We start from the raw sequence: 27,299 nt of genomic DNA, 5'->3' as shown, positions 1-27,299 counted from the left end.
GGATCTTTACACACATAGACAGAAGGTGTGTGTTTGCTTGTCTGTGCGTGCGTGTGTCCCCACCCCCCTGTGTGTTGTGCGTCTGGGGAGTGAGGTGCTAACAGTGATAAGTTACAGCAGCAGCTTCAGGTGCTGAAGTCAATAAAAGCTCATTAACTCAACAAGGGGGTCAGTGGCTCCGTCCACAACAATATACCTTCCACTTTGTCTTCTTCACAGGGGACCCCGCTGTGTGTGGGAGTGGCTACGTTTTTCTCTGTGCATGCATGCATGTGTGAGCTGCTGGATCAATGGAACTACACGGTTCATTTCCTCTGACTTTAGACAGAGAGGGAGGGAGGAAGTGGAGGGTCGAGAGTGAGAAGAAACAAATAAAAGAGAACAACAATAACATCGTCAATAATAACAGTGATTATGACAGAATTTGTCATGATAATTCCAGAGACTTGAAAATTGCTTAACCCTGACAATTTTTGGAATTTCAACCTCAGCTGCTTATAATAAGTCCATAATAAACTGTGTAGCCAAAATACAGACACCCAGACCCTGAAAGGAATACTTCAGATCATACCCCCAAAAGGATTATTGTATCAATTACTCACTCTGCATTACCTTGAATTCATAAAGAAAACTTTTTTTGTTTGTGTTTTAATTGCATTTCCTCCATTGTGAACAAAGAATCCAAAGACTGAAATTGAATTACCGGGGGGCCGTGTTTAACAACTATATCAAAACATCCATTTACAAACTCTAACACAACTCGTGCAGTATGCTCGTCCAACGAGTACATAGTGAGTAGCGCCAGTACATAGCATGTAGCGCGGCGGCATAAGATTGTTCATGCGTAAGTGTTTTAAGTAGTAAGGTTTTAGCTCCCATGCGGGTAACACTTTATAATAACTGCACACTATGAAACATTAAATACTTAATTTATCATTTGATAAATATATATAAAAATTATGTTGTTATTATAAAAAGGATTATAAAGCTAGTTATTATAAAGTTATGAGAAAGCATTGAAAGCATTGAGAGTTATTATAAAGCATTGTTCCTACATAAATACACATTAGTATGTAATTTGTAAACAGTTATAAATGTTTTATTCTTGACTAATAATCTCATCTATAATGTGTTTAATAATGTTTGCATTTTCATACGTTATGACTGACGGATTCATCATTCCTAAATTAAGTATTATATCAATTAATAATTTTTAACTATTAACTATTTTGGAGTTATCAATGGTTCATGAGATCATTTAGAAAGTGTAAGTATTCTACAAGACATTTAATGGTATACGAGAAAATATGTGTAAAAATCTGAGGATCATTTGGCAGAAAGACCTAGGGTGTGATTTGAGTGAGGAGGATTGGTTAAATATCTTATTAAATACAGGGAAACACATGAGAGAGGTGAAGGGGAAATTTATTCAATACAAGATAATTCATAGATTTTATTTTAACCCTTCAAAACTACATAGAATGGGCTTAAATAGAAATAATTTATGTTGGAAGTGTCAGAGTGAAATAGGGACATTCTTACATGTAATTTGGGGATGTAAACTGGTCTACCCGTTTTGGGAGAAAGTACTGGAACATATGAGTAAATGGCTGGGTGTGGTGGTACCTGTAGCACCAAGACTGTGTTTGTTAGGGGACCAAACAGAAATGTCAAATATATCTAAATACGAACGAGGGGTTTTAAAAGTTGGGATGGTCATAGCTGCTCGAAGAATTCTCAGAGTTGGAAGAGTACAGTCGCCCCAGACGTTAAAAAATGGATGGAAATGATGTCAGAAGTTGCATCATATGAACATTTATGTTTAACAGGTAATAGTCCCACATTGCAAGACCTATCTCCACAGCGCAGTGGAGTAAGGTATGGCTACACCACATACATTTTGGGATAGGAGTAAAAAATCCTCTGGGTTGTTTGCATTACTTTAAACCAAGCACAATTGTCTTGGACGGTGGCTCTGCTAAATGATCTCAGAACTTGTTTTGGTGGAACATTTGCATCCTGTGTGTGCGTCGATCTCTTTAAGAGAATAGCAGGGACAGCATGTGTGTGTGTTAGGAGTGACAGGGATTAGCTTCGGAGCGAGTACCAACTCTAGAGGCATAGTGAGAGAAACAAAGTGTCTCCCCTGTGCTTTCTGACCACGGTGGGAAATCTGTAGCAAGTTAACTCTCCCCTTGATTTCATGTTGTTTATGGAGAAGGAGAACCAGGAAATGAGTAGGGGGAAATGCAAAGCTACCAAGCCACGGCCGAGCCTGGTGCGTGCACCTCACGAAAAATGTAACTACACTTCGCGCAGACGATATGTTAGAAATTACAGTTTTTCTTGATTGCTTCGACTTGCTTAAAGAAACTGGGATCCACTCGATTTTCATCATCACTGTCTCAGCAGAGCAGAAGACACCTCTTGCAAATGTGTTAACCCTTTCTCATTGGATTGACTCATTTCCCCCACCCTTTTGAAGAACAGTTAACACGGATGTCATTCAAGCAGTCCAAACTCCATTGTTTTAGCTATGGTAACCAAACAGAAACCATCTGTTCCTAACTATTAGAAACTACCTAGATCAGTATGAAATCACTGAAGCACCTGTTTGACACTCCTTCACACAAATCTTCAATTAGCAATCAGTCTGCAGGCCTTAAAGGTGCAGCGTCTGTGTTGTTCTTTGCCAACATGGATGGAAGAGGTCAGAAGAGACTGAGTATCAATAGTGGCTATTTCTTATACTCTACAGTAATAGATGTTTATACTTTACTGTAATAGATTTTATTTTTATTTTCTTAATTTCTTATACTCTAATATAAATTATTTTGGTTTACATGTATTTTGTGTAATATTTACAGTATTTCAGTTTTCAGCCACAGTTTGAAATAAGAATCAATGGAATCAATAAATTTGCATCAAAGCATTTCTGATTCTGGATCCAAGTCTTTGCAAGAAGGCAAATTTGTCAACAAATGTCACTGGCATGAAAGCTACGTACAGTAATAGGCTACAATGACAAGCAGTGGTGCACTGATTCGAGTGCTGTATTTTGTATTGTGTTATCCACTGTGTAATGGTTGATTGGAAGAGCTCATACACTTGTTTGCAAGTTGTTTTGTTTGAAGGCAAAATTTTCTTTTGTTGCATATTTTAAATGTTTTGGCACAGTTAGAGCCTTTTGCAAACAAAATGTGTCATTTTGACCATGAGTGCCACTGTTTCAGCCTGTGTGTTAACTGTTTTGAAAAATGTGGAGTTTGAGTTGACTGCTGTGTCAAAGCAATCAAGAAAAACTGTAATATTAATATTAATTATAAAAAATATAATTTTCTGATCTCTTGGCCAGCAGGGAAGGCCTTGCCGGCCCTGATGGCCCACCTCTGGTTAAACGTAATTTGCTCTTACTAGTGTATCACCATGTCTACTTCGTCCATAGCAATCCTCTCCAATGGGTCCCAAAACGTCCCAGTTAGGGACCGTTCGGTATTTATGGAATGGACCACCGGAGGAAAATAGGGGAGGGTCATGTCTTTTTATTTTTTGCTGAGGGGAGGGTCATCCAACATTTTTTAGTCTGGGCGGGGGGGGTCACCCAACTTTTTTATTCATGAAAAGAGCAAAATTTCAAAGTGGCTTGTTTGGTGCATATTTATCCATGTAGCTCTCAGTCTCGGCCCTCCTTCGCTACCAGATGGGTCTGACCGCATACGCGGAGTTTGCAGGGGGGGCAGGAGGAGCACTGTCCCCAGGTGATTGAAACGGGTAATTGCATTGTTTAAAAATGAGAGAAAAATTAGTGGAATAATTACATCTGGCATGACCAGATATTTTAACATAAATATCTTAAATAACACAAAACTAAATGGTGGTAGGTAATACATCTGATTTCATATAGGGCTTTAGTAAAAAAAATATTACCTGGCTGACGATGGGAGCAGCAGGACGCAAAAAACGAAAGTTACTGTTGCACTAGTCTGGACATCTTGCCGTGCCAATCTTGCAATAAAGGTTTCCTAAATGCCATGTTTATAAATGTGATGTCAGCTTACTAATTGATTGCGGGTTTTGTGTAGATTTGGACTGTTATACGTTTTGTTCCACTTTGTTTAAACGGCGAAGTGGAGAGGCCTCGTTCACCTGTTTGGAGCTGGCTGGTGAATGTGACGCTCGCTTGCCTTGCTGGAAACACCGTGTCATTTACCTTTTTGTGGATCTACTGATCGCTGTGGATTACTTTTTTTCCGTGTCATTGGATTACAGCAAAATACGGATCTTTTTTCTCAACGTGTCTTAGCGTTTTATGGTGTGACTGCGCTTCGTTTCTGCGTTTGGAGAGGCATCTCAACAGACTGTAGGTCCAACACTGATTGTTCACTGTTAAATTTTAGTTGAATTTAAGCGTTGGGGCATTCTGCCGCATCTGTCTAAAATCTGGTTTAAAAATAAACATACGTGTTTTGGAATATAATGTTCAGCTTCGGCAGCTTTATCTATGTGCTAAAATATACAATGACGAAGCCTAGTGACAAGTTTAGCAACCAGTGTTGAATTGGTTATATCCCAGCGTCCTTTGCTGAATGGTCTCAATGTTTTATTGTTTTATTTCATATGAATACTAGTTTACTAGAGGAGTAACTTAGTATTTGAAGTAATGCAGTAATGCATGAAGTGTGCAGTTAGTTTCCATGCTTATTGTGTTTCCACAACAATGTTAGTGAGTAAATCTACTGAAATGGCCACCACACCATAACAGAGGAGTGTGATGTGTAAGATGAGAATGCAGAGGTTAACTCCTGTATATCATGGCTGTAAAAATCAAATGGTACCTGTACTTCTTTGCTAAGGGCAAACTTGAATGCAAGGGGAGGGTCATGCCTCTTCTTCAAATCACTTTGGAGGGTCATAGGAAAATTATTATTGACGAGGGGAGGGTCAAGTCTTTTTAGGTTAGAGGCCACAAAACTCCTCTGGTGGCCCCTTAATTAAATAATGAACAGTCCCTTAGATAGTAAATGCTGTAAACACATTTCTTGTAAATCTTTACAATCATTCCTCGAAAGAACCAAGCAGGCCTGCCTTGTTGATCCAGATTAAACAGGTAGTGTACAGTGGGTTTAACAGCGATTTTTTGTTGGAATCGAAGCCGATGAGAGCCGTGAAAGTAAACCTGTAAAATTGCAGGCTGTAAATCAAAACAACTAGCTAAAAGATGTTAAAACACACCAACAAGTTTGGGGGAACTGTTGAGTTGTGTTGGGTAATGTTTGGGTTTTTTCTGATACTTTTAAAATGGTGCCAGTGCCTAAACGGTTCCTGATACTTTCAACAACAAAAAAGAAGCGCACGAAACGAAAGTCATTGATATTAGGGCCACGTTCAGCGTTGGCCGTCAGACGGTCTGGAGAAAATGCATGTCTTTCCATTCATTTTGAATGGGGGTAGTGCGTTTGGGCTGCCGCAGGAGGAACATGCAAAACAAACGCAGTGGGCCTGCGGCTAAAGGTGGGACCGATTCAACTTTTCGAGATACGCAACGCCACGTCACGCTGCGGTGACCAATCACCTAACCAGAGATCAGACTTGCCAGTGTGTTTTGAGCTATGGTTTAAGGCGATGTGAGAATCCCGTACAGTAAACAGGAAACATCACTGCCTTTATCGCTGTGTAATGTAACTCCTCATCATCAGTGGATACAAACTATCGCTTTGATCTATATTCTGTTAGACCCACCATCTGTTTCCCTTAAAAATGTTAACTTATTGAAAATCAATACTCTAAGGAAAAGGTCACCAAGATGTATGGTGGCTGTAATGACTAAGGAGGATTAGTAAGGTCACAGGTCGAAGCCTGGATATGTACGTTGAATGTTTAATCAATATAAGTCAGTTCCTTCAAAAACATTCTTGAATAGAGCTGCTAACACATCAGCTGGGCCACAGATCCGCAACCCCACGCTGCGGTGGCCAATGATGTAACCGGATATTAGACTTGTCAGTGTGTTTTGAGCTATGGTTTGAGGCAGTGTGAGTCCCATACAATAAACAGGAAACATTCCTGCCTTTACTGCTGCCACAAGAAGGTTTTAAAACACTATGACGGTAAAAACACCCAAAAAAACACTTTTCGCTCGTCAGCGAGTCCACGGAGAAGCTTGTCCCTCACAAAGGCAGCGGGAAGGGAGCTATGACAACTTGAGAAGAAAAACGTTGTTTTCCTCTTCTGCAGATGTGAAAACACGCATGTTTCCCAGGATCTAAGCTATTTAAAGTACAGTACAAACGTTCCCCTGTGCCTCCTTGTAGTGACCGATGTCACAGTGGAAAGACAATGATTCAGTGGTGACGGGGCTTTTCATCCCCTCGGTCCCCCCTCTTGTGTTCAGGGACCGCTGGCCAATAGGAATTCATAGTTTTAGAAGGTGTGAACTACAACGTCTGTAGTTTTTAGACCTCCGGCAGTTTGAAACCCCCTCCCCTCGTGGAGTTCTCATAGAGGTGGGAACGTTTTAGGCTGCTACAGTTACCACAGGCCTTTCTCTTTGTTTGAGAGAGCCACATGTTTCTTTGTCTCAGAAAGCAGTCAGGCTGTGGAGTTGCCTGTAGGCTGCAGTTGGACATGTGTCTCCTTTATTTCAGAGATAGTTTAATTCCCCTTTCTGTGGTCCCAACACTTTTTAAGGTAAAAAGTCTAAAATTTCAAAATAAAAAAGACCATGCAGAAACCCTGTACATCTTGATGACAACTGCCGTGCTGGTCCGTAATGGTGTGTTTCGTACTGGTCTGCTCTTTGCCATACGCTGCTGTTCTGCCAGGTGCATTGGGCTGCTGTTTGTCTCTGCGCTGTAATGTGCTGTGTTCTGCTGACTTGTGTTTGGTCTGGAGAGGTTGTAACTTGTGTCTCATCTGGAGATGTTCAAGCCTCAGGAGAACTGTATTAATTCATCAGAGATCACTCTCTCACGCTCTGTCTAGTTGCTTTGCTTTTACTCCTCCATCTCTTTCATTTTCGCTGGTTTTTCTAGGATTCTCCCTCTCTTTAAGCTCTTGTTTTTCATTGGCACTCATTCTCATTCTTACGCTCCTTGTTGGTGTGTTTGGCCTTGTGTTCCGTGTCTGTGCTGAAATTCCCTCTCAACTCCTCTCTCCTTCTCTCCCTCTCTGCCTTTATACGCCCATCTTTCAACCACTGTTTAATTGCTTTACATAACACAGGCCAACTAAACTGTTTTTTACACATCAATCTTTCATTACAGCACCATTGTGAGCTCTCCTTAGCAAGCTTTTAGGTTGAATAATGCACCGACCAGTGGCCAGCGGCCTCTGCTGCAGGTCTGTGAACGTCAGTTGTGTGTGTGCGTGTGTGTGTGTGGGTATTATCAGATTCACAATCACGTAGGTCAGATTATTTCCACAGCAGAGCCGTAGTCCTACCATTCACCCATATTCTGCTGGCATTGCTGCAGGCAGCTCTTTGGCCCTGGAGAGAGATTGCCTTAGAGCACATTTCCTCAATAAATTAAAAAAATTGTTACAATTTCACATATGGCACTGTAAACCTTTCTGTCTCAATTGGTCAGCAATAACTTCAAATAGTCAAATGAAAGTGTGAAGATCAATGTAACTCCTCATCATCAGTGGACACAAACTAGCACTGTGATCTATATTCTGTTAGAACCAGCATCCGTTTCCCTTAAAAATGTTAACTTATTGAAAATCAATACTCAAAGGAAAAGGTCAACAAATTGTATGGTGGCTGTAATGACTCTGAGGAGGATTAGTAAGGTCACAGGTCGAAGCCTGGATTTGTATGTTAAATGTTTAACTAATCAATATAAGTCACTTCTTTCAAAAACATTCTTGAATAGAGCTGCTAACACATCAGCTGGACCATAGATCATGTGGTTTTCATGAGAACGCAGCCCATTTCATCTAAAGTAGGTTGGAACAACAGACAAATAACTTTTTTCAAAAAGTGGACCTTTTTGAAGTTTTTCCCTCATTTTGTATTTAATTATGAGGTTCAGATACTTCATTTTGATGTCCTTGGCCTCACAGATTTTTGATTTTGAGTGCATAAAGTTAGTTGCGTGGATTGTTGATACATTAGACGTTAGAAGATAGAAGATAGAAGACAAGATTAGGGCTTCGGTTTGGTTTAGATAATTTTTATTTGGGGGGGGGGGTTTAAAAATATTGGCAGTCGGTATTTTAAAAGACACTTGTTTATTACAACAACAAAAAAACAGACCTAAACTATGTACCTTTGGCTGTGAACCACATGAACCCCCACCCTGTCTACGTGCCTGAGTCAGGTGATAACTCTCTGTGGGTTCAACACAACAACAAGTGACACCTTTCACGTTAAACTTAATAATTTGACCTATTGTTCATATCAGAAAATTGGTTGGTACAGTGAAACAACATTAAGCAAGTTGACCTTCACCGGCCATCTATCACAGTGAATGAAAGGAACCTAAAAAATGGTAGTTAATCAATCAAATTTCAATCAATCACATTTTATATAAAGTGTAAAATCACCATTAAACATGGTCTCAGTGCACTTTACAATTAAAGGAACACAGAAATAACAGACAGCAACAAAGCAATTTAACAGCAGTAATAATAAATACAAAACCAGCAACATTAGAGAATAAGTGAAAAAGGTTTGTTTGTGAAGAACGCAGAAAGGATGGTGTGTAATGGTTGGCTGTAGTAAAATGAGTAGAGGTGGGTTTTCAATCTAGATTTAAAAATGTCATGAGTGAGCTTCTTTAACATTTAGTGGGAGACCAGGCATGGATTGGCCATTGGGAGTACTGGGAGATTTCTTTCTATTTGTATGGGCTTTTGGATCGGCCCACAGAGAGGAGAGAGATCACATGATTGGCCCACTGGTTTGTCTCTCATCTGAACACTGGCCAATCACTTAACACTATGGCCCACTTCTATCCTACCATAGAGAGAAAGCACATGTAAGTCCGTAAGGCGAAAATAAGTCCACAAAGTGCCAGTAGCTAGCTAGAAAAAGGGGATTTAAGCATGTCAAATGATTATTTTAGCACCCTTGTCTACCAGAGAGGACACGTTAGCTGTTAGTAAGGTAATGTTAGCTGTGTATTAGCAAGCTAAGGCACTTGCAAACATAGTACTAGAAAGTTACTATAACTTTCTGATTTATCCACATTCCACTATAACACAAGCCAGTGCTCGAATTATCTTTTTGTCTTTAAGGGGGTCTCTCTATTTCATAAAAAAAAAGTTGGCACACCCCGCACATAGCCTAACAAGGCTATACAATTAAATAGTCTAGGCGTGAGTGGCGCTTTTGCGCAGTATATGCGCACGGTAGGCCTAGGCTATTATCTTGACACACGCATACAACAGACAGAGATTTTTTTTTTTTTACAGAAATGGATTCCTTTTAATTAATTTCAACATATTATTGATTGTAATAGTCCATATTTCATTTCAATTTCGCAATACAAAGAAATAGACGAAACGATTTAGTCTCTAGTTGAGTGTCATTCTCAATTTCACAATGAAATAAAACGTAACTCATTTGAACCAGACCACCGTCTCAGATATCCTCAGTGTCATAATGCATGTAGTCTTTCTTCGGACTTGCGAGTGCTGTCCAATCGATCGTATGCGGTTTGCTCACATAGCCTAGTGGTGTGGTGGTGAAGTGCAGTCATGCTGCGTTCATGAGCGTAGGGTAGGCTCAGGTCTACGTCCCGTAGTAGCCTATATTTTATATTTTAATTTAACGTCTTTAATGGTAAGAGACCGCACAGGGATGGATAATGAGCGTTGTTTAAGATTAAATTACAATGCCACATACGGCAGACACCTTCAGATATGAGAGACCCCCTCAGATTTTTGACTTTGTTGCTTTCATGGGAGCCAGTCCTCACTCTATGGGAGCTCGGCTCCCTCTGGCTCCCACGTAATTCGAGCACTGACACAAGCTGCATACTGTGTACAAAATGCAGCTTTAGTTTAACTTACAGACTTATCACTTGTTAACTAACGTTATACAAGACATCTTGATGACAGCCATGCTCCCCCCTTTAGCCATCTTGCCATCAGGAGCCAGGCAGCCTTTTTTTACTAGGTGAGTATATTATCATACTTTCTTACTTAGCCTACTACTCAGCTAAGTGAGAGTATTAGGGGCTGGTATGCAGGGTTTAAAATTAACTTTTTGTCCACCAGCCAAATAGCTAGTGAATGTTAAAACTTTTTTTTGGCTAGTGAGTCAAGCAAATCTACCAGCCACTTGCACCATTTACCAGCTGGTAAATGGTGCTAATGTTGAACCCTGCTGGTATGTACATGTTGAAGAGGAGTGCAAGGGTGGTTGGTGTCTGGCCAATTGTGGTGGGTTGGTCTGGGTTTCAAAAGTCCAGGGCTGATTTTTTACCCCAGTCCTAGGGGAATGACCAGGAGACCAGCATCAAGGGAGCGAAGAGAGCGTGCCGGTGTATATGATGTAAATAAGGTGGTGCGAGTCCATGCAGGGCCTTGTATGTTTAAAGAAGAACCTTAAAATCATCTCTAGCTTGCACTGGGAGTCAGTGAAAAGAGGCCAGAATGGGTGTTATGTGATCATATTTAATGGTATGGTAATGGTTGCTGTAGTTACCTGGAGTACCTACGACTACTACCATGTCACTTTGTTTCACAAAGTAAATGAAAGAATTCCAATATATATACTTTGAAATATATTAAAGCAGGAAACTGCCTAACCACAAATGATTCATCAGTCCAGTGTTGCGTTGCGAAATCTGGATCTAAACCTATGTTAACCCTTTGCGTCAAGCATAAACTCAGCTGAAGTGACAAAAATGGATGGATGGACATTGCCTGGCTTGTTGATGACATTTACATTACTGTAAGATAAAACAACTCTACTATATGCTCTGTAACATTTGTTGACTGAACATTATGAAAGTCACTATTACTATACATTATTAAGTCACTTATGCTTCAATGTTAGCTGTGAAAATGATTCAGCAACAGCGAAGTTCATATACGTTTTTTTTATGTGAAAAGCCACTTTGCCTAGTTGTCACATAAACTAAATCTGTTCTGTGTAGCGACAAATGAGATTTCCTCTGTGTGCAGTCTGAGCATTATTTGTGCAATTTCAGTGCTCTCTGATAAGCTGTTTTGTAGTGTTGTGTATTCTTGCACACAACACCTCATAACGCTGCATGGGCACTTATGAATAAAGCACACATTGTAACCGTGCATAATTTTGACAGAAACTGTGATAATTATTTTTGGAAGACAGCTACATTTGAATGAGCTTTGAGTAGAATCAGAAATGGTCACAGACAGCAGATTATAAACAAGATAATTATCTCGGTGGTTGCATGAAGGAATAAAAACAAAAATCTTGCTAAACTGAATGGACTTTGCTCACAGACAGTAACTTGGTGTTGGGTCTTGCCAAATGGACTTCCTAGAGGTAGAGTCAGTCACAACAGGGAAGCCAGTATTTTTACGTTACCATGAGTTATCAAGTTTATTGCTTAGCGGGTTGCACTTAAACGCCTACGGAGCTGACAAAGTCGTCCGATAAGACATCCAAAAACGGCTGGAATGAGTTGGAGGGAAAAGTTCACTCTAATTTGTTTTTAATTACCTGGCAGCTGCATCTAAACTAACCAAAGACAGAGGACAAGCAAATGAGGGTTGTGAAGTCCAAACAGGTACAAATGCAAAGATGTGCACTTCAACACACCACTGAATTTTGTATTTTATATTTCAATCAAAAATGTTTTTACTTGTAAGCATTGAAAATCATCTATATTCCATGATGAGATACTTCTGCCAAAAGAAAACTGACGTTTTTATGTGATTTTGGAAGAAAACTTCTTCTTATGGCTTCCCTATCTCGTCTCTTGTGGCCAGGTACATTTGTTTTATTGTCAGGCTCCATCCTGACACGCAGAGTAGCTGATGGGAGTAAAGGCTGCTGAATAAAACACTGGCGCTGATGTTAAAAGCTTCCTGCCAAAGTGATTAGATCCTCCACCTCCTGAGGTGCAACAGTCACTGAGGTGTGTGTGTACGGTAAGGGACGCATTCAGCTTTTGAACGCCTGGAGGATCCCCAACCACTTTGCTCAAACACACACACACACACGCATGCACACACAGACACTTTTTAAAAGGTGAGCAGACATTCCTCAAGGAATGCCATTTGTTCATAGGGCTTTTTAATCACCCCAGCGTTGCACTGAGGGGGATGAAACTAAGGCAGGATTGTGTATTTTCTCTACTTACAATGGCGTGTGTGTGTGTGTGTGTGTGTGTGTGTGTGTGAGAAAGCGACCAGTAGGGAAATCACTAAGAACAATCATGACCACACATTGCTGCTTTCTTTGTTTTATAGAAGAGTGACAGATATTTACCACAGCAGAACAACTTTGTTTCTGTCTCATTTTCTGTATATTTAACTAGAGCTCTCTCGTTGCTTTCTGTCTCCATCATTTTTTTATCTACTTTCTCTCTGCCTTTTTGCACTTTTCCTCATCCCTCACAGCTGTAACTCAGAACAGTTCAACTAACTTCCAGACAGAACACTTACACATTTTAAGTAGCTGCATTTCAACTTCACACTCTCCCCACAGTCTGCCATTTACTCCTCTTTTTTCTCCTTCTCAAGGTGTCCCTTTTCGCCCCACTTCTTCTTTTTCACCACCACTACTACCTCCCCCCCTCCTCTGTCCTCTTTACTCTCCTCACCAACCTTTCTTTCTCACTCCATTGTCCCAACTTTCCCAGGAGCCTCCTCTAACTTGCCTCTCATTTTTTTTCCTCTCTTAAAATTCTTCATCTTCCTCTCTTTCTCTTTCTCAGATAAGTGCATCAGTCGCTCCGACTCAGAGGATTGCCTACGTTAGATCGTCTTGTGAGAGAGTGAGGTTGTACCCATCAGAGTAGTCTCTGGAGGAATTCACTTTACACATGTGCTGCGGCAGTTCAAACTGAGCCTTATACATATTCATTGAAGTAACTCAGCATATTTCCAAAAATGCGGAAAGTCTGATGTGTTCCTGTCCAACTTTATTATACTATGCTACTCTGTGTAATGAAATAACACTGGATATTTAGTGGAGAAAACACCTGCCTACATTTTTACTTTCAGGTTTTATTGTGGAATTCTTTTTGGCATATATTTCCAGCAGAGGTACATTTTTAACAATACTGTATGTTTACTGTTACTTATACAAACCACAATCTTTTTCCTAATCTTAACTCGTCGTTTTGGTGCCTAATGTTAACTTTCGTTGTGGCAAAACGCTTATATTTTGTGGACTAAATTTAACCGTAATATCCACCGAAATGAGCGGAAGTGTTACTTACTTGGCAACAAATCCTTTTCTTATTCTGAGCAGCTGTAACCTCAAAACGCTTATTAGACATGAAAAAGACATTTAATTACATTTTATTGAAAAAAAACGTATTTTCTGTGATTAAAACTAACAATGATCAAATGGCTAAAATGTGACTAAAACATAAATATTCATCAAAAGTAAATCAAAACCAGGTGCAAAGTAATACTGCTCTGAGGGTGGTCATTTGCTTTTTCATGACTAACTGAAGGTCATAGTTAATTGAGGAACATGTACAACACTGTGTGTGTATATTGGGTGTAAAAATGTTTTTAAAAGTATCTGTGGTTGAACTTCACTACTTGTTCACAAGTTATACCGGAACAGTATATTTAATCTAGGGCTGCAACTAACGATTCTTTTAATAATCGATTAATCTGTCGATTATTTTTTCGATTAATCGATGAATCGGATAAAAAAACAAAAAACAAAAAAACTTTAATTTACATCAACTCAATACAAACATACATGTTGTTTTAGTTAATAGTTGTGTAAAGGTAAGTAACCCAAAGAGCAGATACAGACCACACACACACACACACACACACACACACACACACACACACACACACACACACACGTTCACTTGAAGCTTATTCATTAAATTATTACCATCATTGTAGTAAGTGCAAGTTAAGTTCATTTGTACACCACATTTAAACACAGCTTAAGATGACCAAGTGCTATAAAAGAACAACAATAACTGATATGGGACAAAGCACATAATATATGATTAGATTGAAAAATTTATGGGCCAAAAAAGGCGAGTGAATAAAAACGTGTCTTTAGTCCTGCGTGCTTTACTACTGTTATTAACGAGCTAACGCTAGCTTGTCATGCTAGTCAGCTGGATAACGAGTAAATACCACACCAGCACCAGAAGAGGGACGTTACGTTCCTCACTTCAAAACGGAACAAAAGTAGGATTCTGTAGTGACTTTACCCTGCTGTTGAACTCTCTTCCTCCTCATCAAGGACTCGAACATGTTTACGTTTTAGGTGCTGAATCATCACCGTGGTGCGCCTGTGCCATGCCGTGTCGCTTTTGCTTATCTTGCGATTAACACATTTTCGATTTATTTAGTGTGAAATGCCCACACGTTGGATGACTTAGGTCGTACTGATTTCTCTGCCTCCGCCGTGTGTTTCAGAACAACGTTACGGGTCTCTCCGGTCTCTCTCCGTATTTCCTCTACCCCCGCTCTGCTCTTTTTTTTTTTTCTTTCGCTCCGCGCCGCTCCGCACGGCACTCAACTCAATTGCTTTTATCTCCGCAACTGAGTGGAGTGTCGCGCGACAATATAATAGTTGATAATGAAATTCATTGCCAACTTTTTTAATAATCGAATTTTATCGATTTTATCGATTCGTTGTTGCAGCCCTAATTTAATCAGCCACATTTTTACATTTTGTTAGTGGGTTATCTGCCAGAGTATCTGATTGAGACAGTCACTCTGCCAAAATCCACCAGTATCGGCTGGTGTTCAATTGAGACTCTCTCTGATCTGTCCAACTTTGTTAGCAGTGGTGCCGGCTTGTCTGGGCTTCAACCCACCTTAATCACAGTCTCGATGTTTGTTTGTCAGTGGGAAATATAGATTTGGCAGTCAGTCAATGTAATTGGCTATGCACCAGCAACTTAAAGCCAAGACAGAGCCTTATTACACAGGTTTAACTCTGTAAATCCCACACTAAATTGGGATTCCATCCAGCGATAGAAGGATATACAGTACAGGATGCTGGTGTTGTGAATGAGCGAGTATGCACATGAATTAGAGAATAAATTAAACAATAAACAAGTAGGTTACATGAAATAATTGAACACATTTACATTTTCTGAATGAACAAAAGAAAAGGGAGACATGGAGAAGTGCTGTGGTAGAGGATTTTCCTCTCTCCACTTAATCCAGCAGTTTACACTCCTTTATTGATCCAAAGCCACAGACATATACTGTATCACCTGGTAGAGACACAGTATACCATCAGCAACATGCACTCACTGAACACTACAGCACTGTGCTGCAGTTATTTCACCTCAGTCAGTTGACTGGCATCCCAACGGCATCTTGTTCTTTGGAATGGAGAGGATGGACAAGGCCTCTGGGCAGCATATTTGCTTTGCGAACTGAGAGAAACACAGAGTAAAAGCAGAGAGTTTGGAAAATGTTGCAGTACTAATGCAGCACAGTGCAGTGTTAATGGCTCAGAGACCAGGAGCACTGCTTTTGTAACTACAGAAATCTCAACTTTTCTGTGTAAAAGGGGCCAGAAATCCTTGCCTGTGACCTCATCAAGGGACACTTTGTGAACATGCTTCATTGAAAATGAATGACTTTGTGGACCCAGCCTCCGTATGGAGGAATAGTTTGAACATAATGAATGAATAAACGGCTAGATAGAAAGATAGATAGTCAATGTGGCTATCTATCTATCTATCTATCTAACCACATGTTGTCTTGTAGGGATGGGCACGAGTAATTTTTTCCAAGATCCAGGGATCGAATGAATTACTTGAGGGGGAATCGATTACTCATGGAGGAAAATCTATTTTTAGAACGCATCTTAAAGAGCATAGCAGCAGCAGTAACAATGCACAGCAATATGTCCAATGCATAATGCTTATTTTCAATCAAAACAGTCACAGTTACCAATAGGGCCGTACCGAATAGTTCAAAGCTTCGAAGCTTCATTCATAAGGTTAACGTTCAAATTCTAAATCAACATTAGAATGCTCATTTAACGGCCTTCCTCTGAAGAACGAGCTGCACTGAGCCGCTGTCCGCTGAGCTAGCATATTTTCCGGATTAAAGCTATAGTGTGCAAATAGCCATTGCCAAATGAGTGCAGGGCATGAAATTGGCACCCGCCCACCCGCCAAATGCGGGTAACTTTTGTGATTGGCGGGTGAAACTGTCAATCTACCTGCCACATTGGCGGGTAGCCAATGAGAATTGAGTGATTCAGACTCGTAACTATCGGTAAGCAGGGTACACGGTTGCTTACGGGCCTGGTCCAATCAGGGGCCCGCATCACTGGAAGACATTGATTGACAGCCGGGGCCCCCTATCGCATTTTCATTACTCACACAATCCCAGCATCCCACGTGCAGCCACTGACCAAGCGGGAGTGAGAACGGGTCAAATTAATTTCCTAGTTTCTGATATGAAGACGAGACGTGTGTGTGACTCGAACATCTCACATTTACCAACAAAACGTACAGCGAAAGACCGTGCAAAACATTTCAGACCGTCCTGCCAACCTGTAGACATTTTAACATTAATGTATGCTGTAACGATTTTTCACTCTAAAGTCAGCGTTGGTGTTTCTAATTGTCGGCTCTCTGCAGCGGGCGGGGCTGCTCCGTTTCCCCCGCGACTGACGCGCACACACAATCACACACAAACACACACACAGACACACACACAAACACACGCATGCACAGACACACACACAAACGCACACGGTGGATGCAGGAAAAAACGCAGATGAGATGTACACGATGACCTAAATTGAGGACAGCTACGTTATTGTAAGTGCAATGATAAGTTAAAGTCCAATAAGTACTTTATTAAACCGTATGAATGTGTGTCCCAGGCCAGGATAGGAAATTAACTAACAATGTAAAGATCAACAAGCCACTGACAATGACAGATATGTTCATATTTGATTCATCCAATAAATTATTTTGTGTCTTAAATCCACCAGCCTTTTTCATATTTTACCAACATTTGCAGCATCCTGAGCCTTTTTGGTAAGGTTACTAGAAAATCTCAGCCCAGAGTAATTAATTAATAGTAATAAGTATTATTCTCCCCAAAACAAGTTTCCTTTTTATTTATTTTTTATTTATTTTTTTATTTTTAAGAACTATACAAAAAACATGCATGTGTTATGGTGCGCATTCATCAGTGTTTTGTTGTTGTTGTGGTGGCGTAGGCTACTCCTGATTTTGTCAGTCATCTCTTATATGCAGTGGCATAACAAGCCAACACCGGGCCCCTATGCAGGATTATCAAGGCGGGCCCCCCTACTACAGCACGTGATGACGGCACAATGTTCACGAGTAGGCTACCATCAACAGGACAGGACAGGATCATAGAGACACAGCAATTCCTGTTTTTCACCTTTATGACGCAAAAAAAAAACTGGCTGGTAAAAAGTCCCTGTGGCAGGTGGATTTAAAAATCCACCTGCCACAGTGGCTGGTGGTCAAAAAAGTTAACTTCATGCCCTGAATGAGTGATCATCTAAGGCCGGCCACACACTCTGCCTGCGTGGTGTGAGCATGGCGTTTCTGTTGCGTGTCAGTTGCGTGGCGTCTGCGTGGATTTTTCTATGTCTTTTCACACCAGAAATGTGTCTGATGCAGCGCTGCTGCTGCTAGCCTTGTCTGTACACATGTATGTTTCCCATTGCTACAACATAAATATATACTGATTTGATTACAGCAAAGACAACGTCGGCAGTATTGACGGCAAAATAGGCTACAGAATATTTCTTTTTGTATTGACAGGTGCAATATTTGAAAATCGATAATTATTTATTATTATTTTTTTAAATTACATTTATATCTACATTTATGTCAAAACCTAGAGACTTTCAAACATCAAAATGTCATTTATGAATATGTATTCATGTCAAAATGACACATAAACATCTTTTTGTATTCTATTTTGCTTGGAAACGCTTCCAACACGCTTGCGTGTCGCGTGAAAAATAGGCATCGGTCCTATTTGTAGCATGCACGCGTTTTCTGCGCGGCTCGAGCCACGCCTGAGACACGCCTGAGACGTGCGTGTCATGCAGGCAGTGTGCAAGCTCTAACCTGTTAACATGGGAGCCGAGATAACGGACATGCCACACAGCTGACACGCTCACGCCACGCAGCCAATGTGAAGCCGGCCTAAGGCTTGCGTCGTGGATGCAACGACAGTGTTGTTGTCATCACTTAGAATTCCTCATGGGGGAGACAGAAACTACACACTATAGCTTTAACTTCCAACTAGTTTCTGTCCAACCTCTGCTGATCAGACCACTAAATTGGAGTGAGTTGTTACAGCTTAATTAACTAGTTTCTGCCTAACTTCTGCAGGCCAGTAAATGTTGGGCTAAATTTCAATTCATATTTTTTTTTATTCAAAGAAGTTATTTAGGGTGTCTACAGATATAAACAAGTTACATTAAAGATATTTTTAATACCACTTTAAATTAAATTTAAGACCAAACAAGCCATTACAATGAGCCGTCATTGTAATTTTAATCCATCCAGGGGCTTGGTAATCAAAGAAACACATACTTTCGAAGAAAAAAAATTTAAGCAAAAATTAGATTAGTATTATAGCCTAATACTAGCCCATTTGTAACCAGTCCAACAATGTTCAGTTTCATTTATTAAAGACAAGGCAGGGTATAGCAGCATAAAAATGTAAGAAAGCATAGTAATAATTAATGGCATCATACTTGAGCCCATATTCTAAACACATTCAACATAGTATGAAACTTAGAAGCAAGCATAACAAACCGGTAAATCAAGGAAACTCAGCCTTTGCTTTTTCTTGGCCAAAGTTAGTTTAGGTTAACATTTAAACTGAACTGTATCACTTACTGTAGTATTTACAAAGAAAATATGGCTAGGTCGATTCACATAAAGATTGTGCCAAAATATGAACAGTAATGTTGGCGTCAGTGGGCTTATTTGCTAGCTAACCACCGCTGTGCTGCTGCGCATTGAGGAGAGAGCAGATAAGGAAGGGGGGGACTGCTCCTCAGTCACAGAATAGAAGAGAGAGGTGACTGTTTTGGCAGCCACAAGAGAGAAAGACCTTGCGTGCTTGCCGGAAAACACTGGCGTCTTTTCTTTTCTTTTAAATCTAGCGACAAAGTCGCTAAGTTGGCAACACTGGGCTTTCGTCCCTGTTTGTCACTCTGCCTGAAGAGAAAATGCTGTACTTGCACTGTTGTTTATTTGGGTGTCATGACTTTGCAAGTGATTGACCAGTGATGAGACCAGAGGACATGTAAAAAATGATCTGGAATCAGTTTAAAAAGCTGACAGGACAACACCACAATACTAGAAAAAAATATTTAAAATTAACCAAAATGTAAACCTTTCAAGGGACTCAGTTGAAATAGCAAAATATGTTTTTGGGATGGATACAACTATGCTCAAAGATCTTAATTCAGCACTAATTAATCCAATTACTTCTATCATTAACCTTCCAACATACCTTGGCCAGTTCCCAAATGCTTTGAAATCTGCTATTATCACTTCAATCTTCAAATCTGGTGACCCACTTTCCATATGTAATTTTAGGCCAATCAACATTCCCCTGATAGTATCCAAGGTTGCTGAGAAATAGGTAGCTAAGCAGATCATATTCCATCTCAGTAACAGCTCTGCGTCTCTGCACCCCATGCAATTTGGCTTTAGAGCCAAACACTCAACAGAGATGGCTAATTGTCTCTTTTTAGAGAAGATAAAATCCATATTTCGTGACCACAGAAAAGCTTTGGCAACGTCAATCACAAAGTTCTCCTCGCCAAGCTATCCAAATTTAACTTCTCTAATTGTGCAGTGAAATGGGTACAATCAAACCATAACCGGGCTCAATCAGTCTCCAAATAATCATTAATCCAAGTCATTACAGTTGCCTACTGGTGTCCCACAAGGCTCTATTCTTGGTCCACTCCTGTTCAGTCTACACATCAATGGCCTTCAATTTGTTTGTCCTCAAGATGAAGTGGAAGAAAACTGCTGCCTCCAACTAAATGTGTCTAAAACAGTCAGCACATTCTTCTGCAATAGACCTACAAGAGGTACTTGTAGCAAGTAAACAATTACAGGTTGTAAGTGAATTTTGCGCTGTTTATTGACTCTAACCTCTTCTTTAATTCACAAAAAAAATAAAAGTGTGATTTTCACTATTCTGATTTTCACTATTCTGAATTACTGTTTAACAAGCTGGTCACAGGCCAACCATATGCTGAAACCACTCAAATCACTACACAAACAAGCGCTCAAAATATTAGATAAAAAAACAAAGCACTTCCATCCCTTCCCAATTCTAAAAGAATATCAGATTTTAAGGGGGTGACCTCATAAAATATGCAAACTTGTGCTTGGTATACAAAGTCATCCATGACTTAGCTCAACCACCACTTGAAGCCTATATCAACAGAAGAAACCAGTACTTGTGTTACTAAGAGTTCTATAACAGGAGATTGAACTACTCCTATTGGAAACGTACCTTTAGCCAGTCAGCCTGTTCTGTCAAAAGTTCAAGAGAGTGATATATACAGTATATATTTACTTACATATCTTTCAGTAACCAATACAACAATGGATGAATAATACATACACATGTCAGCACTAAACTTTCTTTTTGCTGCTGCTATCTACATATATGTCCTACCTGTTTGCAAGGTTTTTATATTTCACTATTGCTACTACTGCTTTTAAAAACTGTGTGACCTTTTCCAATCTTTAAACTGCATGACCTGTTTTCAATTTTGCTCTGATGTATTTTAGGAAGCCTTTTAAACTGCATGCCCTGTTTTTGTTTTTGCTTTGATGTATTTTAGGAAGCCGTTTGTAACACCTTGGCCAGGGAAAGCAGATAATATATAATAGACTCTTGGCTAATTTCTTTTTCCATGTGCATTTATTAATTTGCACTGTCCTTTTTCAAATAAACTAAACTAAGCACAACTCCAGTTGGAGACAATAAGTCTTGTATCTGCAGAAAACACAAACACAAAAACACGTTTTCTGAATCAACCAACTTGTTTTTCGCCCATGTCTTCAGCAAGAGCGTGTGGCGGTTTTGCAGTGAAAAGAATGCATCAAACTACAACTACTATTTTGTCAGCACATCAGTAAGACTGATTTCCCCCTACAAAATACAAACCACCTACAGCACTGCCCGTCCTAAAAACAAACCAATAATATAAGCTAAATAGAAGATCTTGCAGTTGAGGTGCAAATTTTGAGTGTTGATTGAAGTAGCAGAAATGCATTCATTGATTGGGACGGATAACTTCTGTATATGAAAGTGAACTACAATATGTTTTTTTGGACATTTTAGCCTTTAATAGACAGGAGAGCTGTAGACAGGAAAGAGAGAAGACATGCAGCAAATGGCCGCAGGTCTGACTCGAACCCTGAGCTGCTGCATTGAGGACTGAGCCTCTGCATATGTGCGCCTGCTCTACCAAGTTCGCAACCCAGGTGCCCCTGTGTTTTAGATATTATGGTAGAATTGAGTGAAATGAGCTATCTTGTTTAGCAGGCAGACAGTTACCTTAGTCAGTCTCCTGTGATTACTGTGAATAACACCTCTTTTGCACAACAAGCACCAAACAGTAGCAAAGCTGAGTGTAAATTCATTGCCAGTGGACCAGAAAGGGGTTGGGATAAGCCACAGCAATGAACATATCAGTCTTCTGTTCCGAAAAATATTGATTGACAGCATTAACCAACCAATTAATGGAACTGAACCTGTCAGTTTGTTCAGAGATTTAAAGCCTAGAGAAGCACACAGTTCTACACAGTGGACAGCAGGAACCAGGCACTGTGTGTCTGAATATGTGATGCCATTAGCCAGCTTTTATATTCTGTTTGACCTTTTTGCAGTTATTGTAAAGTGTATAGTATATGCTAGTTTTAAGAGCAGGTAATCCATTTTATTACACTGGTTACACTAGCAGGTCTGAGTACCTGGTGTAGAGCTAAATAGATTTTTTGAGGAAATGTTGCTGTGGAGCACGGAGAAAACAAATACAATGGCATACACAAAGAGGATTTTCTGCTGACATAGCGTATTCAGTTTAACCATAGAATGCTGTAACCATAGCAACATTTATTACAGACCAAAGATGGTAATTGTCTTGTTTGTAATTTATTGCTTCACCTTAAACCTGACAACCTTTGCATTTCTTTTGACTTATTCTCCACATATAAGTGGAAAATGGCTTTGCGTAGGCCTATGTCATATAACAACATGTTTAGCTACTAGTCTGGTGCTCCTCTGGTGCAGAAATGATCTGAATCAGCACTTCATGAATGCTCTGATAGTAGAATAGGTTGTCTCACTGGCTCATTAGCATGTGTAAAGGATTTAAGTGTCCCATGAGGAGAATAAGAGAAACAGCCATATTTAACTGCAAGGTGAATGTAGCCTGTGTGTTCCAGCTGCTCTTAGGATAAACTCCAACTGTGACCTGAAATGTGTGGTGTATCGATGATTATTCATTCACCTAAAGTCACTTGTCACCAGTAGTAGCCAAAACAGTTTCTAATACTTTATTGTTCCATCCTTTACCTTTAACACAGCTCCAAGATCATCCAGAGGTGGAAAGAATGGAAGGCATGTGCTTATTGAGAGATGAGAAGAGGATTGATATGAGGCATAAAAGACAAGTTTTTCTTTGAAATACTTTTCCTATATGAGCACCTGCCCTGGAATAGAACGATGGTGGAGAGTGAAAAATACCGCAACAAGCTCCAATTTGACCAATTAATATCAAACCAGAGAACGCACCCGCACATGGTCAGACCTCTCTGCTATTAAGCCAATTTAATCACTGATCACAAGCCTTATCAGACTTAAAAGCCCTGCATAAACTCTGAGACTTGTTTCATTTCATCTCTGCTTTAGAGGGAAAGTTGTGCTCGTCAGCGTAGTTGGTATTAAACATTTCGCTCCTGCCAACTATCTAATGCACCAAACGTATTAAGATCAGAGCTGGTTTAGTCTGCGAGTGCAGTAAATTCTACAGATATTTGCTAATGGCTTATTGGTATAAATTGGCCAAATTGTGACAAAGTAATACTACCTGCTGATTACATTAGTAATAATATTTTTGGTGAAAATTGGATAAAGATTTTCAGCTAGTCTTATATACTGTATATGCTTCGACATTAAAGGCAGGGTTGGTAACTATTTCCAATATACACTTTTTTTTATATATATTGTTCGAAATGGTCTTTACACCCTGCCAGCAATAAATAATTTATGGGCTCTGAAAAAGGAGTGAAAAAGATCCGTATTCTGTAGCTGCTGTAATCCTGTAAAAACATCCACTAAACACTGCCTCGTGGTCCTCTTGGAAAGAACCAATGAAATGCCTCCAGCTGTGCATACCCTACCCCTCCCATCTACCAGCCTGAACTCAATGGGTGTTGTCGCCGCATTGCTAACAGTAGTCAGGTTAGTTTTAAACATTTGGTATGATAATATTAGGTGTTTGCTTACTAGTGAATGAGATATGAAGTCAAATTGTGGCCCTTTCACCGCTCTGCTCTGAAGCAGCAACGCAGCGGGGCTCGTGCACGTCTGTGTGTTGGTCGGAGCCCCAAGGGCAGAGGGAGGTGCTAGACGGAGTCCCAAGGAGTTGCTACTTTCAAATCTTGCTAGCTAGGGGTGGTTGAAGACAAGTCGAGCTGCTGCGTTCTGAATGAGCTGCAGGGGCCAGATGGCACATGCAGGCAGGCCAGCCAGGAGGGAGTTAGTAGTCTAGACGTGAGATGACTAGAGCCTGAACCAGAACCTGAGCCGCCTTCTGCGTTAGAAGGGGACGTATCCTTCTGATATTATGCAGCATGTATCTATACAATCGGGTAGTTGCAGCAATGTTGGCAGTGAAGGAGAGTTGTTTGTCAAGTGTCACACCCAGGTTTCTAGCAGTCTGCGTGGGGACTACCACATAGTTGTCAATTGTTATAGTAAGGTCCTGGGTAGGAGAGCTCATCCCTGGAAGGAAAAGGAGCTCAGTCTTGTCAAGGTTGAGTTTCAGATGGTGGATGGTGTGTGGCCATCCAAGAAGAAATGTCAGTCCGGCAGGCCGAGATACAGGCTGCTACTTGCGTTTCAGACTCCGGAAAGGAGAGAATTAGTTGGGTGTCATCTGCGTAGTTGTGACAAGAAAAGCCGTGCGAGTGAATGACCCGAGAGAGTTGGTGTACAAAGAAAAGAGGAGGGGACCCAGTACTGATCCCTGAAGAACCCCAGTTTTGAGTGGGCAAGGTTCTGAGATAGATCTTCTCCAAGTTACCCGGTAGGTGCGGTCTGCCAGGTAAGATGTGAGCAAGGAGAGTGCAGGGCCTGAGACACCCAGATCCTGGAGTGTCGAAATGAGGATCTGGTGGTTCACTGTGTCAAAGGCAGCTAGCTTTTTAACATTACCGGCGCTGCCTTTAATTATTAGTTGATTTGATTTCCAAGACTACTGCATGACAGTCGATACTTTGAGCTAAATGCTAACCTTAACAGCCAGAAGTCACTGATCTGAGGCTCTTACCAGTGGTAGTGCACAACAACTCAAATGTGACCTTGTAATGCCTTGCATATCAAGCAGTGTTTCCCTTACCACCCAACAGGACTCTTAAAAAATTAAACTTATTATTGTATTGAGCTCATTTATGTGCAGTTGTTTAATTTTAGCTCAGTGTGAGAGTATTTACTGCATTTTGCTGTCCTTTGATCTGTGTTTCACAGAGGGCGGGGCTTTGCACACACACACTGTGATGGCACAATGACGGCATTCAAACACTCGGCAGTCCGCCAACTTGTTGCTCTCACTTCCAATATAAGCTGCTCTGTGTCAACAATGTTATGATGAACAAAACGTGCATGCTGAAATTCAACAGTGGTGTTCTGTCAGGAGAACCAAGTTAAGAGTAGCTTTGAGTTGCTTCCCAGAAATATTTCGGTAGATTAACTATAGCAATACATAATATTCTACCCAAACACTAACCGAGACCAGACCCGGGACCCGTTCGGATCCACAGTTTGCGTATACAGTCAACTAGGTCTAGGTCGGGTCTTGTTACCGCCAGTCCTGGGTCTTTTTAACATTATGTGTAATTGCTCTGTGTGTGTGTGTGTGTGTGTGTGTGTGTGTATTCCATGTGCATCTGCGGCCTCAAGGTGGTACCCAATGACCTGCATGAGCTTGTGCCCCTTCTCAAGAGATAAAGGGCCAGAGAGCACAGTTCAGGCTGCAAATTAGCCATGCAAGCATTAGCAGCCGTAGCAACGAGCAATCGTTATTGTAGTTAGCTTTATTATGCTAAATTCAACAAAACTGCAAAGCTGATTCTAAACAGCGTTGGGAAGTTACATGTAATGGTGTTACAAAATTTTATTACAAAATAATTGCTGGCTTTAATGCGTAAGGAGAAAGTAAAGCAGTGAGAATAGAAAAAGGTGAAGTTGTAGGAAAATGTGCAATAGTGGAAATGGTTCTAATTAATATGAATGTCTTTAAAAAGTTGAATAATACTAACATTGTATGAACGTTTTTGTAAAAGCTGATGCTTAACTGAATTGCCGGCTTTAATTTTAATGAATATATTCAATATTTTCAGTAAGTACGAATATAATTTCCAAGTTGTATAAAACTCGATAAAAGATGTGGCAAATTTTAGGTTTGAATGCAGTCAGAGAAAGAGATGCAGGCAGGCAGGCAGGCAGACAGACAGACAGACAGAGAGACAGACAGAAAGACAGACAGACAGATGGACGAAAGTGCTTTGTCATGGTTGAAAAAACAGCAGGTCTCGCTCATTAGATGGTTGTGTTAGTGATAGCTAAGTGACCCATGGGAAAGATAAAATCTCAGAGAATGATTGGCAGCACACCGCTGGTTTCCTTGCTTCCCAGTCAAAAACCTTAAACCGTATTCCTGAAATCTCTTCACTTTGAGCATCCCAAGACTTTGCTGAAGCTGCATGTTTTTTGTGTGGATATCACAGTTTAAAAAAGGGTTTGTGCTCAAGACTGGATTAAGCTAAATAACAATAACTCTAGTGATGTCATCACCCACTAAGTCATGCAATACTCACTCCATTATAAGCACAAAAAAGCCTGAATGAAACACTAAACTTAAACAGTGATACCACAAAAACTGTAAAAGATATCATGAAGCTGAATACAACTGTAATAGCTAAAGCTTTTGTGAAAAGTTTAAACTTTGAATAACGTTTGTAGGTAAAAGTATGTGGGAGGAGTAGCATTTCAAAAATGAAGAAGCCTGAAGAGGATTTGAAGATTGCTTCATTGACTTTAATGTAAAATAAAATTGAAAAAAGCTTAATATTTTAAAAAGTATAAATAGCAGAAAAAAAGTTGAAAAATCCCATCATGTGCTTGAAGAGCTGAACATTTTGATATTTGAATGTTTTTTGTAGCACAACAAATGCAGAAGTTAAAGCCGACCAAAGAAAGAAGAAGAAGAATCAGACACACAATTACAGTTACCTATGAAAATATTCATGATTACATTGGCAGTTATATCTGAATATTTTCTGTAAAAATCTAGGCTATATGTTGAATAATATTATTTTGTTGCTTTTCATGTTTTTCATGTGCAGAATTTCTTCTTTTGCCATTTCCAGCCACAGCCGTTTAGTAAAGTTTGATGCTATTCTGATGCTTTTGATTGGTTGTCCTGTTTGAATTTGCAGTTCCACCTGTCTGACAATTGCCTCTCAAGCTGTCTGAGAGTTGCCACTATGGCCTCAGATAAAATTGTGTTCCAGTGCTGTAAATATAAAAAAACATTTCATACAAAAATCTGAGAAGGGTTCAAACATAACCATGCAAAGCAAAGAATGTTTACCAGCGGCCAAAATGCTATCAATGTCGAAAATGTCCATCCTCAGGATACATTGGCAGGTATGTAACTGCAAACAGTCATATTAAATAAAAAGGGAAGACATGCCTTCCTTCCGTGTGATACACCAGGCTTATGTGTATTAAAGACCTATTTTAGCACCATATTTTGCTTAGTCCACATCCAGTAGCCTAGTTTATATTTAATCGTCATTCATAAGAAGTTAGCGATGCTAAAAATGAAAATTAAATATCCAACTAGGATGGATTAT

The 27,299-nt window shown here is 40.1% G+C and overlaps 1 protein-coding gene and 1 long non-coding RNA gene across 2 annotated transcripts in view; one reads left to right on the top strand and one right to left on the bottom strand.

Moving 5' to 3' along the window:
* The window catches only part of nrn1la (neuritin 1-like a), a 99,508-nt gene that overhangs the window by 21,320 nt on the left and 50,889 nt on the right, over positions 1-27,299 (top strand). The window lies entirely within an intron of this gene.
* LOC116057522 lies at positions 8,142-24,573 on the bottom strand. Its single transcript, XR_004106841.1, has 3 exons — positions 24,419-24,573; positions 20,645-20,646; positions 8,142-8,152 (listed from the first exon to the last, which is right to left on the bottom strand). It is a non-coding gene; the product is annotated as an uncharacterized LOC116057522 (long non-coding RNA).

The sequence above is a fragment of the Sander lucioperca genome, chromosome 7, assembly GCF_008315115.2.
Source record: "Sander lucioperca isolate FBNREF2018 chromosome 7, SLUC_FBN_1.2, whole genome shotgun sequence".
NCBI lineage: Eukaryota > Metazoa > Chordata > Actinopteri > Perciformes > Percidae > Sander > Sander lucioperca.
The sequence above is the reverse complement of the archived record's forward strand: the minus strand, read 5'-3'. Positions and strand labels throughout refer to the sequence as shown.